Source organism: Pristiophorus japonicus, chromosome 15, assembly GCF_044704955.1.
Source record: "Pristiophorus japonicus isolate sPriJap1 chromosome 15, sPriJap1.hap1, whole genome shotgun sequence".
In the NCBI taxonomy this organism is placed as follows: Eukaryota; Metazoa; Chordata; class Chondrichthyes; family Pristiophoridae; genus Pristiophorus; species Pristiophorus japonicus.
Window position 1 is genome coordinate 49,142,559 of NC_091991.1, and position 15,308 is coordinate 49,157,866.

At 44.5% G+C, this 15,308-nt stretch overlaps 1 protein-coding gene across 1 annotated transcript in view; it reads left to right on the forward strand.

Moving 5' to 3' along the window:
* The window catches only part of kcnq1.2 (potassium voltage-gated channel, KQT-like subfamily, member 1.2), a 1,103,902-nt gene that overhangs the window by 770,208 nt on the left and 318,386 nt on the right, over positions 1 to 15,308 (forward strand). The gene's annotated exons all lie outside the window — the stretch shown is intronic.

Consider the following 15,308-nt stretch of genomic DNA (forward strand, 5'->3'; position numbering starts at 1 on the left):
TCACCTCCTTTAAAATACTAGTTGGCTACCGCCCCCAAGCCCTAAATAAGAAAACAGTGTGGATTAACCGTTGAAGTTCGTCATAGCAGCATGAGCGCCATCTATTGCCCCTGGAGCTTAGGAAAGCCAGCAACCCTGCAAAACTGGATGGCTTTATCTTGCTGCTCGTTTGTTGTGACTCCAGTTATTATTTCCCCAGTTCTCCTGAAAGTGTATCGCTCACCTGATGTATATATGTTCAGATGGCACCTTAACTGATATTACAGAGATCACCTGTGACTGCCTGAAATGGCCGATGCCATAAAAGTTCTCCCTGTAGGAATAAACAACTTATCACACATACCCCTTTACTGCAGTCTGCGTGAAGATCAAGGACAGTAAGCTGTTTCAATCAAATTCCATGATCAGAGAGTGCTAACCCTAATCCATAGTAGAATGGCACAAATTAATTATTTCCTAAGAATACTTAGAATAGCTTGAACAGAATAAAGCCACATTTGGAGGACTTCACCTGTGTAAATTTTAGCTCAACTCCACTTGTACAGCAGCAGATTTTGAGCGTTAGGAACTGATCAAGACAGATGAATAGTGAAGTGTTTTAGTGCATTGATATCATATCATCATAATAATTTGTCTCCGTCTTTGCATAAATGTCCACAGCTTGTACTAAATCAGGGCTATGGAGTCACTGCAAGCCTGCGTATACACTGCACTAATTGTGGGCACCAGCAGAGGGAAGGTTTTTTTTTTAACTCTGGAGTACTTCTGGAGCTGGCAGCATCACTGCTTTGGCACATATTGATTCAGATTCCAACTGGCTTTATTCCAGCGTAAATTGGGCTTGAACAAGTGACAATTCCTATCTCATTTTACATCACATGTGTTGTCTGGGAACTCTGGTGAGTAATTTTGTATCTAATGCATGAAGTGTCATTAAAAAAGGAATGAATTTTAAAGCTATATATATTTTAAAACATGAGATTAAAGGATCATTTGGAATAAAGATTCAGTGGCTTTATCCTTGAGTGTTTGCACCTCCTCCAAAAATGCCCTTCGTGTGTATTTTAATAAAAGTAAACAATTTGCAATAGGCAACCCCCTGATCAAAACTACCATTTTTGCACTTTTTTCAAGGGTAGGCATCAACAGTTTACACCTTATTGCATGGAATCAATTCTCAGAATTTAGTGAAGAAGCAGGGGATACTGCAAATTGACTGTATTGAATCATAGAAACATTACGACACAGAAGGAGGCCATTCGGCCCATCGTGTCCATGCCGGTTGATAAAATGTCATGTTTCCATGCATTGCCTTACAAAGAGCATCAAGCTGGCAGCTCTGATCAGGTGGCCAACTATTGCACCTTTTTAAAACTTTGAGGGTTTGAATTCGTTTGAATTGCTCTGTGGTTTAGTAATAACTCTTTCAAATATCCTAGCAATGAATGACTGCACAATCATTATTATCCACCAATGGGCCAAATGAAGATTTGGGGTTGGGCTGCAATTCATTTAATTTAGCCAATCAAAAGCTCTGCTAACATCAGGCCATTTATTATTGCAGAAACAACTCCACCAATCATTACAACTGAAGCCTAAGTGTGCTTGAGTGCTAGTGATGCAACAACAGACAAAGAAAATGTTGAAGAGTGCTGTCAGAGTGCAGACAGCAATCTCCACCCAACATAACAAAGCAACAACTGAACAGAGTAAAGGAGAACTATGGGACTGAGATTGATAACCGTAATAACATAATTTGGCATAATGGTCATCGTCATCCTTGAGGCTCTCATTAACCTCAAATTGGTAATGACTATAATGAGTGAACACAATGCTGATTTAAGCAATAAAGAGCTCCCCTGTCTATTGTGCTGGGGAGGGGAGGATAAGGTTTTAAAAAAAATATTTGGTAGGCCAACATTCTCATGTTGAGCCGTTCAACTGAAATATCTGGCCTCGGTCTCAAATTCAGTACATGGAGAATTTTTTTTTATGTCATAATTTTTTTAATTTTGATTTTGCTTTTTCAAAGTACCCACCAGCTTCAATTAGCCTCTCTACAAATTAGTCTCTCTGCACTTCAATCTCTCCTGCTAAGTGAAGACTGAGTAGCTGTGAATCAGAATCCTGTTTTGGCCTGAGTTGCATCTTTTAAAAGCTGGGAACAAGAAGAAAAATATATTTTAGTAATATTTTTTTTAAAAGAGAAAGCTATAAGTTTTATGTTGGGTACAATAATAATGCTAATTGAAAACATACTGTGCTGCTGTAGAATGTCTGCTTTATGCCTTTCTCCTGCTCCTATGCAACATATGACAGATAAATTAAAAGCTGGCATAGGAACAGGAGTAAGCCATTCAGCCCCTCATGCCTGTTTCCCCATTCAATTAGATCATGACTGATCTGTATCTTAACTCCATTTACCTGTCTTGGTTCCGTAACCCATAATACCCTTGCCTAACAAAAATCTATCAACTTTCAATTGACCTAACCTCAACAGCTTTTTGGGGAGAGAGTTCCAGATTTCCACCACCCATTGGGCTCAAAATTGGCCAGCAGTTGCTCTGTTTTTTTTGGAGCAACTTGATTTTTTCTGGAGTATCTTAAAAATCCCCATTTTGCACATTCAATTTGCGCCAGTGTAAGTGAGTTAGGATTTTTTTTAGTTTAATTTTTGTTTTTTCAAAAGGGGGCATTACCAGCCACCTACCACTGTTTTGGCCATTTAGGCCTCTTTGGACAGCTAATAGTTACTCCAAACTAACTTAGGCCAGCTTATGTGGCCGCTTGTGAAAATCCTTGCGGAGAGTTAAGAAATCAGCGCAGGTAGGTACATCGGAGACTATTCGGCCAGAGATAGGGGCGGGAAGGGAAGCGGAGAGGACCTTGCAAAGCACTAAACAAAGCACAAGTAGTAGTAAGCATTCAAGAAGACATAAAAACATTCAAGAAGAAATAAAAAATAAAACTAAGTCCTACCTTCATATCAAAACTCTAAACAAAGCACAAAGATAAGCATTCAATAACGAATAAAAAATAGAAGGAAACAGAGATGACCTGCGCCTAAAGCACCAAGACTTACAAAGCACTAAAAGTAATAAACATTCAATAACAAATAAAAAATAGAAGTAAGTCCTACCTTCATCTCAAAACACAAGGCTCCGTTCATCTACACGCACCGATTCCTGGTATTGTATTGTTGATGTACAAAATTCTAAATAAATGACAATGCCCTCTGAACAGCACTTACTTACAATTCTTCACATTTACAATGCGTTCCACAGTGGGACCGGCGGGTGCGGGAGACCACTCGGCCAGGGATAGGGGCTGCGAGCATCAGGTCCATCCCACACAAGCTGCAGGACACGCTGGGGGACATTGAGCTATTGTGCATGCGCGCACACTCTCATGTGCATGTGCAGACGTCCCGGCACTGTTTTCAGCGCCAAGACAGTAGCTCCGCCCCCAATCCACTGGCCATGCTGCACCAAGCCCCGGGAGAGGCAACACAGCGGCCAGAATCTGAGGACATTTTTTCGGCGCCCTTTTCATTGTACAAAAGTGGCGCAACTCCGATGAGTGCGGCAAAAATCTGTAGGGGCCAATTTTGAGCCCATTGTGTGAAGAAGTGCTTTCTGACATCATCTCTGAATGGCCTAGCTCTAATTTTAAGGTTATGCCCCCTTGTTCTGGACACCCCACCAGGGAACATAGTTTCTCTCTCTAATCTATCAAATCCTTTAATCATCATAAATAACGCAATTATATCACCATTTCTATACTCAAGGGAATACAAGCCTAGTCTACGCAATCTGTCCTCCGGTAGTTTGTAGCAATGCTGTTTTTTTAATATAATGGTTGAATGTTTTTCCTGGTATTTCCAGTTTCTGAAAGACACATGCACAATGTGAACAGAATTTGGATCAGCTGGTCCCACAGCCATTCATAAACAGAGAATGGCCTAATGCTGCTGGAGTGGGGGCAGATGAAGTAAGCTGTAATGTTGCATCTTGCGCTAGGAGCATGTCATGAGGGTGAAGGCAAGAGTATCCAGCCTGTCGGAATGTAGAATTTTCAAACATTGGTGTCAAACTTGCTGTATTACCTTACCTGTAGCATAGCTTCTATTCATTAATACTGGATTTTTAAATAATACAGGCAACTCTCGATTATCTGGGTCCCTCGGGGATTGGGCTATTCTGGGTAAACGATTTTTCTGTTAGGGTGAGTCTACATTTTAAAGTTAAAACTTTAATGAATAAATACAATCGTTAGTGCAAGTTTACATTTATAAGTTAAAACTTTAATGAATCAATACAATCAGCTACAAACAGTAACAAAAGATGGACATTACCAGCATGCATGTACAGGTTCAGTGCCTGGAACCCAGTGCCGGCACTGCCCCTGTTCGCAACATCAGCGGCGGCCGTGAAAAACAGTGGCTGCAGCAGCGCACACACACACCAGCAAAGCAAGGGCAGAGGAGGGTGATTTTGACGATGATTGAGAGAGAGAGAATGTGCGAGTGTGAGAGAGAGAGAGAGTGTGTGAGAGAGAGAATGAGCAAATACAAATGAGCACATTGTTTGGAAGGCAATTTTTCCAAATTATTTGGAGCTGTCTTTTCACTTGTTAGCAACAGAATTTTAAATCCCGTTATAACGGTTTCCCGTTGGATCCGTGTACAGATAATCGACAGTTGCCTGTGTTATGTATTGTCCATGTACATTAAATGTTTAGTTACAATGGTGTGCCACAAGGGGCACTGTGGTGAGAGACCCAAAATTACCTGCGAGACAGAGTATCAAAGGGTGCCCACCACACCTGAAGGGCACTCTGGAGTTACACAATAAAGGACCAAGGTCACAGCAGTTACTACAACACCAGACTCTGTGGAGTCAGTGATTTGAGTGCTACATACATCACAAATTGGCGACAAGGACACGGACGAGCTCTTCACACAACCATGGCTACTTTGGGCACGGCTAAAGGATTTCACAGAGGGTAATGACTGGGATATCTTTACGAAAGGCTCGAGTACTATTTTATAGCAAACGACCTGACAGGGGACACGAACGCACTGATAGAGAAGCATACGGCGATATTGCTGTCCAGTTGTGGCGATGAGGTTTACCGTCTCGTCAGGGATTTGCTGGCACCCGCGAGCACCAAGGACAAGGGTAACTTTGAAGGTATGAGGCGTGAATTGGCTAGGATAGATTGGCGAATGATACTGAAGGGGTTGACTGTGGATGGGCAATGGCAGACATTTAGAGACCGCATGGATGAACTACAACAATTGTACATTCCTGTCTGTCGTAAAAATAAAAAAGGGAAGGTGGCTCAACCGTGGCTATCAAGGGAAATCAGGGATAGCATTAAAGCCAAGGAAGTGGCATACAAATTGGCCAGAAATAGCAGCGAACCCGGGGACTGGGAGAAATTTAGAACTCAGCAGAGGAGGACAAAGGGTTTGATTAGGGCAGGGAAAATGGAGTACGAGAAGAAACTTGCAGGGAACATTAAGACGGATTGCAAAAGTTTCTATAGATATGTAAAGAGAAAAAGGTTAGTAAAGACAAACGTAGGTCCCCTGCAGTCAGAATCAGGGGAAGTCATAACGGGGAACAAAGAAATGGCGGACCAATTGAACAAGTACTTTGGTTCGGTATTCACTGAGGAGGACACAAACAACCTTACGGTTATAAAAGGGGTCGGGGGGTCTAGTAAGGAGGAGGAACTGAGGGAAATCCTTATTAGTCGGGAAATTGTGTTGGGGAAATTGATGGGATTGAAGGCCGATAAATCCCCAGGGCCTGATGGACTGCATCCCAGAGTACTTAAGGAGGTGGCCTTGGAAATAGTGGATACATTGACAGTCATTTTCCAACATTCCATTGACTCTGGATCAGTTCCTATGGAGTGGAGGGTAGCCAATGTAACCCCACTTTTTAAAAAAGGAGGGAGAGAGAAAACAGGGAATTACAGACCGGTCAGCCTGACATCGGTAGTGGGTAAAATGATGGAATCAATTATTAAGGATGTCATAGCAGTGCATTTGGAAAGAGGTAATATGATAGGTCCAAGTCAGCATGGATTTGTGAAAGGGAAATCATGCTTGACAAATCTTCTGGAATTTTTTGAGGATGTTTCCAGTAGAGTGGACAAGGGAGAACCAGTTGATGTGGTATATTTGGACTTTCAGAAGGCTTTCGACAAGGTCCCACACAAGAGATTAATGTGCAAAGTTAAAGCACATGGGATTGGGGGTAGTGTGCTGACATGGATTGAGAACTGGTTGTCAGACAGGAAGCAAAGAGTAGGAGTAAATGGGGACTTTTCAGAATGGCAGGCAGTGACTAGTGGGGTACCGCAAGGTTCTGTGCTGGGGCCCCAGCTGTTTACACTGTACATTAATGATTTAGACGAGGGGATTAAATGTAGTATCTCCAAATTTGCGGATGACACTAAGTTGGGTGGCAGTGTGAGCTGCAAGGAGGATTCTATGAGGCTGCAGAGCGACTTGGATAGGTTAGGTGAGTGGGCAAATGCATGGCAGATGAAGTATAATGTGGATAAATGTGAGGTTATCCACTTTGGTGGTAAAAACAGAGAGACAGACTATTATCTGAATGGTGACAGATTAGGAAAAGGGGAGGTGCAAAGAGACCTGGGTGTCATGGTACATCAGTCATTGAAGGTTGGCATGCAGGTACAGCAGGCGGTTAAGAAAGCAAATGGCATGTTGGCCTTCATAGCGAGGGGATTTGAGTACAAGGGCAGGGAGGTGTTGCTACAATTGTACAGGGCCTTGGTGAGGCCACACCTGGAGTATTGTGTACAGTTTTGGTCTCCTAACCTGAGGAAGGACATTCTTGCTATTGAGGGAGTGCAGCGAAGGTTCACCAGACTGATTCCCGGGATGGCGCGACTGACCTATCAAGAAAGACTGGATCAACTGGGCTTGTATTCACTGGAGTTCAGAAGAATGAGAGGGGACCTCATAGAAACGTTTAAAATTCTGACGGGGTTAGACAGGTTAGATGCAGGAAGAATGTTCCCAATGTTGGGGAAGTCCAGAACCAGGGGACACAGTCTAAGGATAAGGGGGAAGCCATTTATGACCGAGATGAGGAGGAATTTCTTCACCCAGAGAGTGGTGAACCTGTGGAATTCTCTACCACAGAAAGTTGTTGAGGCCAATTCACTAAATATATTCAAAAAGGAGTTAGATGAAGTCCTTACTATTAGGGGAATCAAGGGGTATGGTGAGAAAGCAGGAATGGGGTACTGAAGTTGCATGTTCAGCCATGAACTCATTGAATGGCGGTGCAGGCTAGAAGGGCCGAATGGCCTACTCCTGCACCTATTTTCTATGTTTCTATGTCTATGTTTCTAAGTCATATGAGGAACTGATTGAATTCATTCGTAACCAACTGAAACCGAAGGAGAACATCCTCACGGCCAGGCACAAATTCTACCACCACTGCAGACCTGAGGGCTATGATGTCACCAAATATGCTGCGGACATCAGGAGACATGCGGCGCCGTGCGATTTTGGCACACACCTTAACGAGGCATTGCGAGACGTCTTTGTTATGGGGATTGGCCATGAGGGTCTCCTTCACAAGCTGCTATCTACTGAACCTACAGTCAGCCTGCAACAGGCCATCAACATCAGCCGGGCATTTATGACCTCGACTTGCAGCACCAAGCAGATGATCCACACGGTCTTGAACCCAGCAGGTACTATTCACAGGATAGCGCCCATCACGGACAAAACTGCAGAACGTGGCTCTGCCCAGGGCAGAGAGCACGGACCTCAGGGTCCTGGAACTCAGAGTCTACCGACGGGGGCTAATCGAGTAGCACCATGCTGGCGTTGCGGAGGAAGCCATGGGGCTCACCGGTGCAGGTTTGCGGAGTATATGTGCAATACCTGTCACACGAAAGGCCACCTTCAGCGTATGTGCAAAAGAATCACGACTCACCGTGTGGCTGAGGAGAAGGTAGATGATCTGCTGTTCAGCGAGGAGCATTGCGGTTTGGCTCGACGGGCATCTCAACCCAGGTAGAAGAAGATGATGCGTTTGGACTGTATACTTGTACCGATGATTTTGCCCCAGTGATTATGGAAGCCAAGATTAACGGAGTCCCAGGGAGTATGGAAGTAGACACGGGGTCGGGTCAGTCGCTGATGGGTCAGGAAACTTTTGATAAACTGTGGATCAACCCAGCTGCATGACCCAAGCTGGTCCCGGTCACGGCGAAGCTGCGCACCTACACCAAGGAACTGATACCTGGTCTTGGCAGAGCGGATGTGCAGGTATCTCACGGGGACGAGACACACGGTTTACCTTTGTGGATCATTGCAGGTGATGGGCCAACGCTACTCGGCAGGAGATGGATGGGGAAGGTCCGTGGGAGCTGGGAAGACTTTATTCCTCCACAAACCGCTGTCTCCCATGTTCACAGGCAGAGCAGGCCTCCACCTTTGAATCGGATGGCAGCGAAGGAAGCGTGTGGGGGATTGGGCAGAGCAGCGGCGGCAGTCGACTCCCCCCTGCTATGTCTGAGTGAGAGAAAGAGGCGCTGGAACCAGCAGCAGCACCGACCGAGCTGGAGAAGAGAGAAGGGCTTCGACGGGCTGCTCCAGCAGGCACCGTCGGCCCGCAGGCAGAGGCGGCCGTTCGCGGGGCTTGCAGCGGGAGGAGCAGCTGTGGCAGTGAGGAGGTCGGTTCTGGAGGACGTGTGTGTGTGTGTGTGTGTGTGTGTGTATGTGTGTATGTGTGTGTGTGTGTGGCGACTCTCGGGCAAAAAGGTCAGCTGCATGGGGTGCTCCGGAGGATGCGGCGGTGCGGGGGCTGGTGCGTTGCAGCTCCCGGCTGCGTTGCAGCTCCCGGGTGCATTCAGAGTGTGGCGGCTCTCTCTCTCTCTCTCTCGAGAGAGAGAGAGAGAGAGAGAGAGAGAGAGAGAGAGAGAGAGAGAAAGAAAGAGAGAGAGCAGGCAGTAGCACAGCGAGCTTAAGATGGCGGCGAGCCTCGTGGCAGCAGAGTTCTGCAGAGAAAGGCAGGAAGGCACCAGCAGAGCACCTAAAATGGTGGCGCCCAGTAGAAACCTCGTGGGAAAAACAAAATGGCGTCTTAAAAGGGAAATGTACCCGGGAGTCTTAAAGGGGCCTTACACCGTTGGCGGTCCCCACAAAGAGACTTTTGTAAGGGCAAAAGTGAGTCAAAATGATTACTGTGATTTGTATGATGACGTGATTTGTATGATGACGTGATTTATGACAAGAGTTAATATCACAATGCACAGTTAAAAGGGTTAATGGATCTGTGACTAACATGACTAATGGATTAATGCGATTTCTGATTTTATGTGATTTATGCAATTGTTCAGCGGCTGCAGACAAGCCGCAAAGGCAACTATTTTCTGAGAACAGAGGCAACGCACTAGTTGCCATACCCTGTCTCAGAGCAGCCCATTACCTCGGGCAAAAAGGGGCAGTATGCCAGTGGAGCTGGGATTTAATAACTGTTCAGTGTACCTGCAACCTTTTGATATAACTCTTCAACGCATCTAGATGTATCATACAAATGTTCTGTATATGTGTACCTGCTTTCCACTGGAGATTATGTTTGTGTACTTGTATCACCCATGTAAGGACTGCAAATACCATATGCTTGCACCGGATCGCAAGCATAATCTCTACATGGGGGGAAAGAGGGAAATGGATGGTCATGGACTCACACTCACAAATCAACCAGGACGGACAAGGCCTCGGTTATCGCCAATTTGCTTTTGGAACTGGGGGGGGAATGAGATGTTATGTATTGTCCATGTACATTAAATGTATAGTTACAATGGTGCACTCTTATATTTGGTTAAAAATGTTTAATCCGGATGGTGTCCTGTGGTACTGAATTTGTTTTCTATATTGCCTTTCACAGTGTGGACATGATTTAATTATATATATAAAAATTAAAAATCTTGCATCTGCATGCACTTCCTGTCAACTTTTCCATTAGAAATTCTCATGCCCACATTTCTGATGGAAACTTCTCACATTGTAATTAGACTCTCTTGCCAATGGAGGTGATGCAGTGCCTCGGTTTAACATCTCATCCAAAAGATCTCCAACAGTCCCTCAGCACTGCACTGGAATATCAGCCTAGAGTTATGTGCTCAGGTTCCTGGGACTTGAACTCACAACTTTCTGACTCAGAGGCAAGTGTGCTTCCCACTGAGCCACAGCTGACACCTATGGAAGATATAAGGAAGATCATGTGTACTGATCAAATGTCACTGTTCTTTAACGGCACAAGCAACCAGTTAAGATAACACCTAACTGATCCACAGTAAACCGTTTTACAAAATTCTTGATGTTACAATTATCCTAGTGCAGCCAGGAAGATAGTGTAACAGCCGCAGGAAAGCCAAGGAGAAACAGGAACCAGGTCCCAGAAGTGCAAGGCTAGAAGGACGGTGGAAATGAAGCAGTTTGGCAGCACCACACCGGGGCAGGAAATCTAGAAGCTTGAGGTCTTGGGCCAGAGGGATTGTGGGGGAGCCAGTAGCAAAATAGGAGCTGGAGATTGTAGAGCGGTGAAAGATGGCAGCCCAGTACAAGAAGAGGAAACCTGGGAGTGGGAGCAGAAATGGACCCAGAAGGATATAGGCACAAAAAGTGCTAGCAATTTAACTTTAAAGATATAACTTCAAAAGAATGTTTAAAAATAAACAAAGTTAAGTCTGGAACATGCAGCAGCAAATGGAATTGTAACCAAGAAGCCTCAGGCTTTGTGGTGGTGTCACTGTGAGAAAGGGGCATTGCAGGCGAGTTTTAAAATTAATATGAAAAAATCGTATTAGAACGGCACCTACTGGTATCATAACAGTTAGAGTGGACATCTTGACATGGGATTCCCCATAGCAAATGGAATGTATGACCCAGATACGGATTTAATATATTATAGATATACATACGCAAGGTGTACCATTAGCTAAATATTGTAAAAGCTAAGCTTTAAATACACATTACATCACCATCTAGGACCTTGATACCGGCGGTATTTTTATAACTAACTGAAATGGCAATCCATATAAAACTAAATTGAAACAACACAACTAACTGTGCTTAGGAAAAAATTTTCCCCCTCATAATTTGAACAGTGATGCATAATAGAAACATAGAAACATAGAAAATAGGTGCAGGAGTAGGCCATTCGGCCCTTCTAGCCTGCACCGCCATTCAATGAGTTCATGGCTGAACATTCAACTTCAGTACCCCATTCCTGCTTTCTCGCCATACCCCTTGACCCCCTAGTAGTAAGGACCTCATCTAACTCCTTTTTGAATATATTTAGTGAATTGGCCTCAACAACTTTCTGTGGTAGAGAATTCCACAGGTTCACCAGAAGTTCCTCCGCATCTCGGTCCTAAATGGCTTACCCCTTATCCTTAGACTGTGACCTCTGGTTCTGGACTTCCCCAACATTGGGAACATTCTTCCTGCATCTAACCTGTCTAACCCCGTCAGAATTTTAAAATGGTTGTAATTAGGGACCTTAGAGGTTTATCCATAATCAGTGGATCTTATCGGTTACTTATGGACTCTGTTTAACTTTGAAATTATGCACACATTGCACCATTTTTCCACTGTTTATCATTCTATCTCTATAATCATTGCATTGCGTCAGTCATTGCACTACACGTGCCCCACTGGTGTTGTAAAGGGTGTTTATGCATGAAGCGTGCAGTGTTGCCAGGACTTTTGTTACATGCGGGCACCAAGCCAAGATTATAAATATATTACAGCTATTGGGTGCAACTTTGGTTTGAGGAAAGCATTTTTCTAAGAAGAGGGTATAGAAATATGTGATCTATGAAAGATGAAGGTTGAATTTGTATTTTATAAAGTAATAATCAGTGTGCCTTTGTTATAAAGGAAAATGGCGATTTACTATTTGAAATGACTGAATTATAGGACTAAATATTTAAAACAAAATTCTGTTCAAATGTACATTCTGTAGGAGCACTAGTATTTTACTAATTTATATTTGTAGTGGAACAGCAATGTAAATCTCTTAAAAGGCATATCTTCTTAGCTCGAAGAGTAACGAGGACAAAACTAAATTTAAAAAAGTATAAGATAGATTTTCAGCTTTTTTGTGAGCAGCTTGCAGTGATCCCTTTAGGGGCCATTGGTTAATCCGCTCAATACCATGTATCAATGGGTGAAGTGGCGCACACTCTTTCCATAGGAACTACAAAATTGTATCAGGGTCCTAATGATGTCATTGGACCCCAATTTGCGTACGGTAATGAGGCTCCCAAAATAGTGGAGACACAGACCTCAGAAGAAACAGGGCAATAAGTGCTATTTTGATTGTGTTACCACTGTTTCTGCCCAGCAGAGGGGATGGAAATCGGCCCCTGTATGAGTGCTGATAGTGATTAACAACAAAATACCCAGTTAGTGCCTTAGAACAAAACCATTTATTAGCCCCCATTTGCAAGGACAGGTTTCAATAGGTGGTAAGTGAGTGTGAAACACTTAGGACTGAATCTTTCACAACATCTCTTTTACACCTTAATCTGGTAGTGGTAAAACTCCTGTTAGTTTCAAAATAGTTCGCTTAGTAATTAGATTTTTACTTCTGGCTATTCGGTTGAACTTGCAAATCAAAACCATCCATTCAAATGACCATATTTTCACAATTGAAGTTAAAACTATCATTTTTGTTCAAAGGAATAAGCTCCTCCAAAGGAATAAGTGATATGCTCCTCCTGTACCATGTGGGAACACGGGGACAACACCAGTGTCCCTGACGACTACATGTGCGGGAAGTGTGTCCACCTCCGGCTACTGACGGTCCGCGTTGCGGAGTTGGAGCTGAAGGTGGATTCACTCTGGAGCATCCACGATGCTGAGAATGACGTGAGTATCACGTGTAGCGAGTTGGTCTTACCGCAGGAGAAGGGTCCACAGCCAGCGAGGGAATGGAAGACCAGCAGGAAGAGTAGTGCAAGGAAGGTAGTGCAGGGGTCCCCTGTGGTCATCCCACTGCAAAACAGATACACTGCTTTGAGTGCTGTTGAGGGGGATGACTCATCAGGAGTGGGCAGCAGCAGCCAAGTTCATGGCACCGTGGCTGGCTCTGTTGCACAGGAGGGCAGGAAAATGAGTGGGCGAGCGATAGTGATAGGGGATTCAATTGTAAGGGGAATAGATAGGCGTTTCTGCGGCCGCAACCGAGACTCCAGGATGGTATGTTGCCTCCCTGGTGCAAGGGTCAAGGATGTCTCGGAGCGGGTGCAGGACATTCTAAAAAGGGAGGGAGAACAGCCAGTTGTCGTGGTGCACGTTGGGACCAATGACATAGGTAAAAAAAAGGGATGAGTTCCTACGAAATGAATTTAAGGAGCTAGGAGCTAAATTAAAAAGTAGGACCTCAAAAGTAGTAATCTCGGGATTGCTACCAGTGCCACGTGCTAGTCAGAGTAGGAATCGCAGGATAGCTCAGATGAATACGTGGCTTGAGCAATGGTGCAGCAGGGAGGGATTCAAATTCCTGGGGCATTGGAACCGGTTCTGGGGGAGGTGGGACCAGTACAATCCGGACGGTCTGCACCTGGGCAGAATCGGAACCAATGTCCTCGGGGGAGTGTTTGCTAGTGCTGTTGGGGAGGAGTTAAACTAATATGGCAGGGGGATGGGAACCAATGCAGGGAGATAGAGGGAAACAAAAAGGAGGCAAAAACAAAAGACAGAAAGGAGATGAGGAAAAGTGGAGGGCAGAGAAACCCAAGGCAAAGAACAAAAAGGGCCATTGTACAGCAAAATTCTAAAAGGACAGAGGGTGTTAAAAAAACAAGCCTAAAGGCTTTGTGTCTTAATGCAAGGAGTATCCGCAATAAGGTGGATGAATTAACTGTGCAAATAGATGTTAACAAATATGATGTGATTGGGATTACGGAGACGTGGCTCCAGGATGAGCAGGGCTGGGAACTCGACATCCAGGGGTATTCAACATTCAGGAAGGATAGAATAAAAGGAAAAGGAGGTGGGGTGGCATTGCTGGTTAAGGAGGAGATTAAGGCAATAGTTAGGAAGGACATTAGCTTGGATGATGTGGAATCTATATGGGTAGAGCTGCAGAACACCAAAGGGCAAAAAACGTTAGTGGGAGTTGTGTACAGACCTCCAAACAGTAGTAGTGATGTTGGGGAGGGCATCAAACAGGAAATTAGGGGTGCGTGCAATAAAGGTGCAGCAGTTATAATGGGTGACTTTAATATGCACATAGATTGGGCTAACCAAACTGGAAGCAATACGGTGGAGGAGGATTTTCTGGAGTGCATAAGGGATGGTTTTTTAGACCAATATGTCGAGGAACCAACTAGGGGGGAGGCCATCTTAGACTGGGTGTTATGTAATGAGAAAGGATTAATTAGCAATCTCGTTGTGCGAGGCCCCTTGGGGAAGAGTGACCATAATATGGTGGAATTCTGCATTAGGATGGAGAATGAAACAGTTAATTCAGAGACCATGGTCCAGAACTTAAAGAAGGCTAACTTTGAAGGTATGAGGCGTGAATTGGCTGAGATGGATTGGCGAATGATACTTAAGGGGTTGACTGTGGATGGGCAATGGCAGACATTTAGAGACCGCATGGATGAACTACAACAATTGTACATTCCTGTCTGGCATAGAAATAAAAAAGGGAAGGTGGCTCAACCGTGGCTATCAAGGGAAATCAGGGATAGTATTAAAGCCAAGGAAGTGGCATACAAATTGGCCAGAAATAGCAGCGAACCTGGGGACTGGGAGAAATTTAGAACTCAGCAGAGGAGGACAAAGGGTTTGATTAGGGCAGGGAAAATGGAGTATGAGAAGAAGCTTGCAGGGAACATTAAGACGGATTGCAAAAGTTTCTATAGATATGTAAAGAGAAAAAGGTTAGTAAAGACAAACGTAGGTCCCCTGCAGTCAGAATCAGGGGAAGTCATAACGGGGAACAAAGAAATGGCGGACCAATTGAACAAGTACTTTGGTTCGGTATTCACGAAGGAGGACACGAACAACCTTCCGGTTATAAAAGGGGTCGGGGGGTCTAGTAAGGAGGAGGAACTGAGGGAAATCCTTATTAGCCGGGAAATTGTGTTGGGGAAATTGATGGGATTGAAGGCCGATAAATCCCCAGGGCCTGATGGACTGCATCCCAGAGTACTTAAGGAGGTGGCCTTGGAAATAGTGGATGCGTTGACAGTCATTTTCCAACATTCCATTGACTCTGGATCAGTTC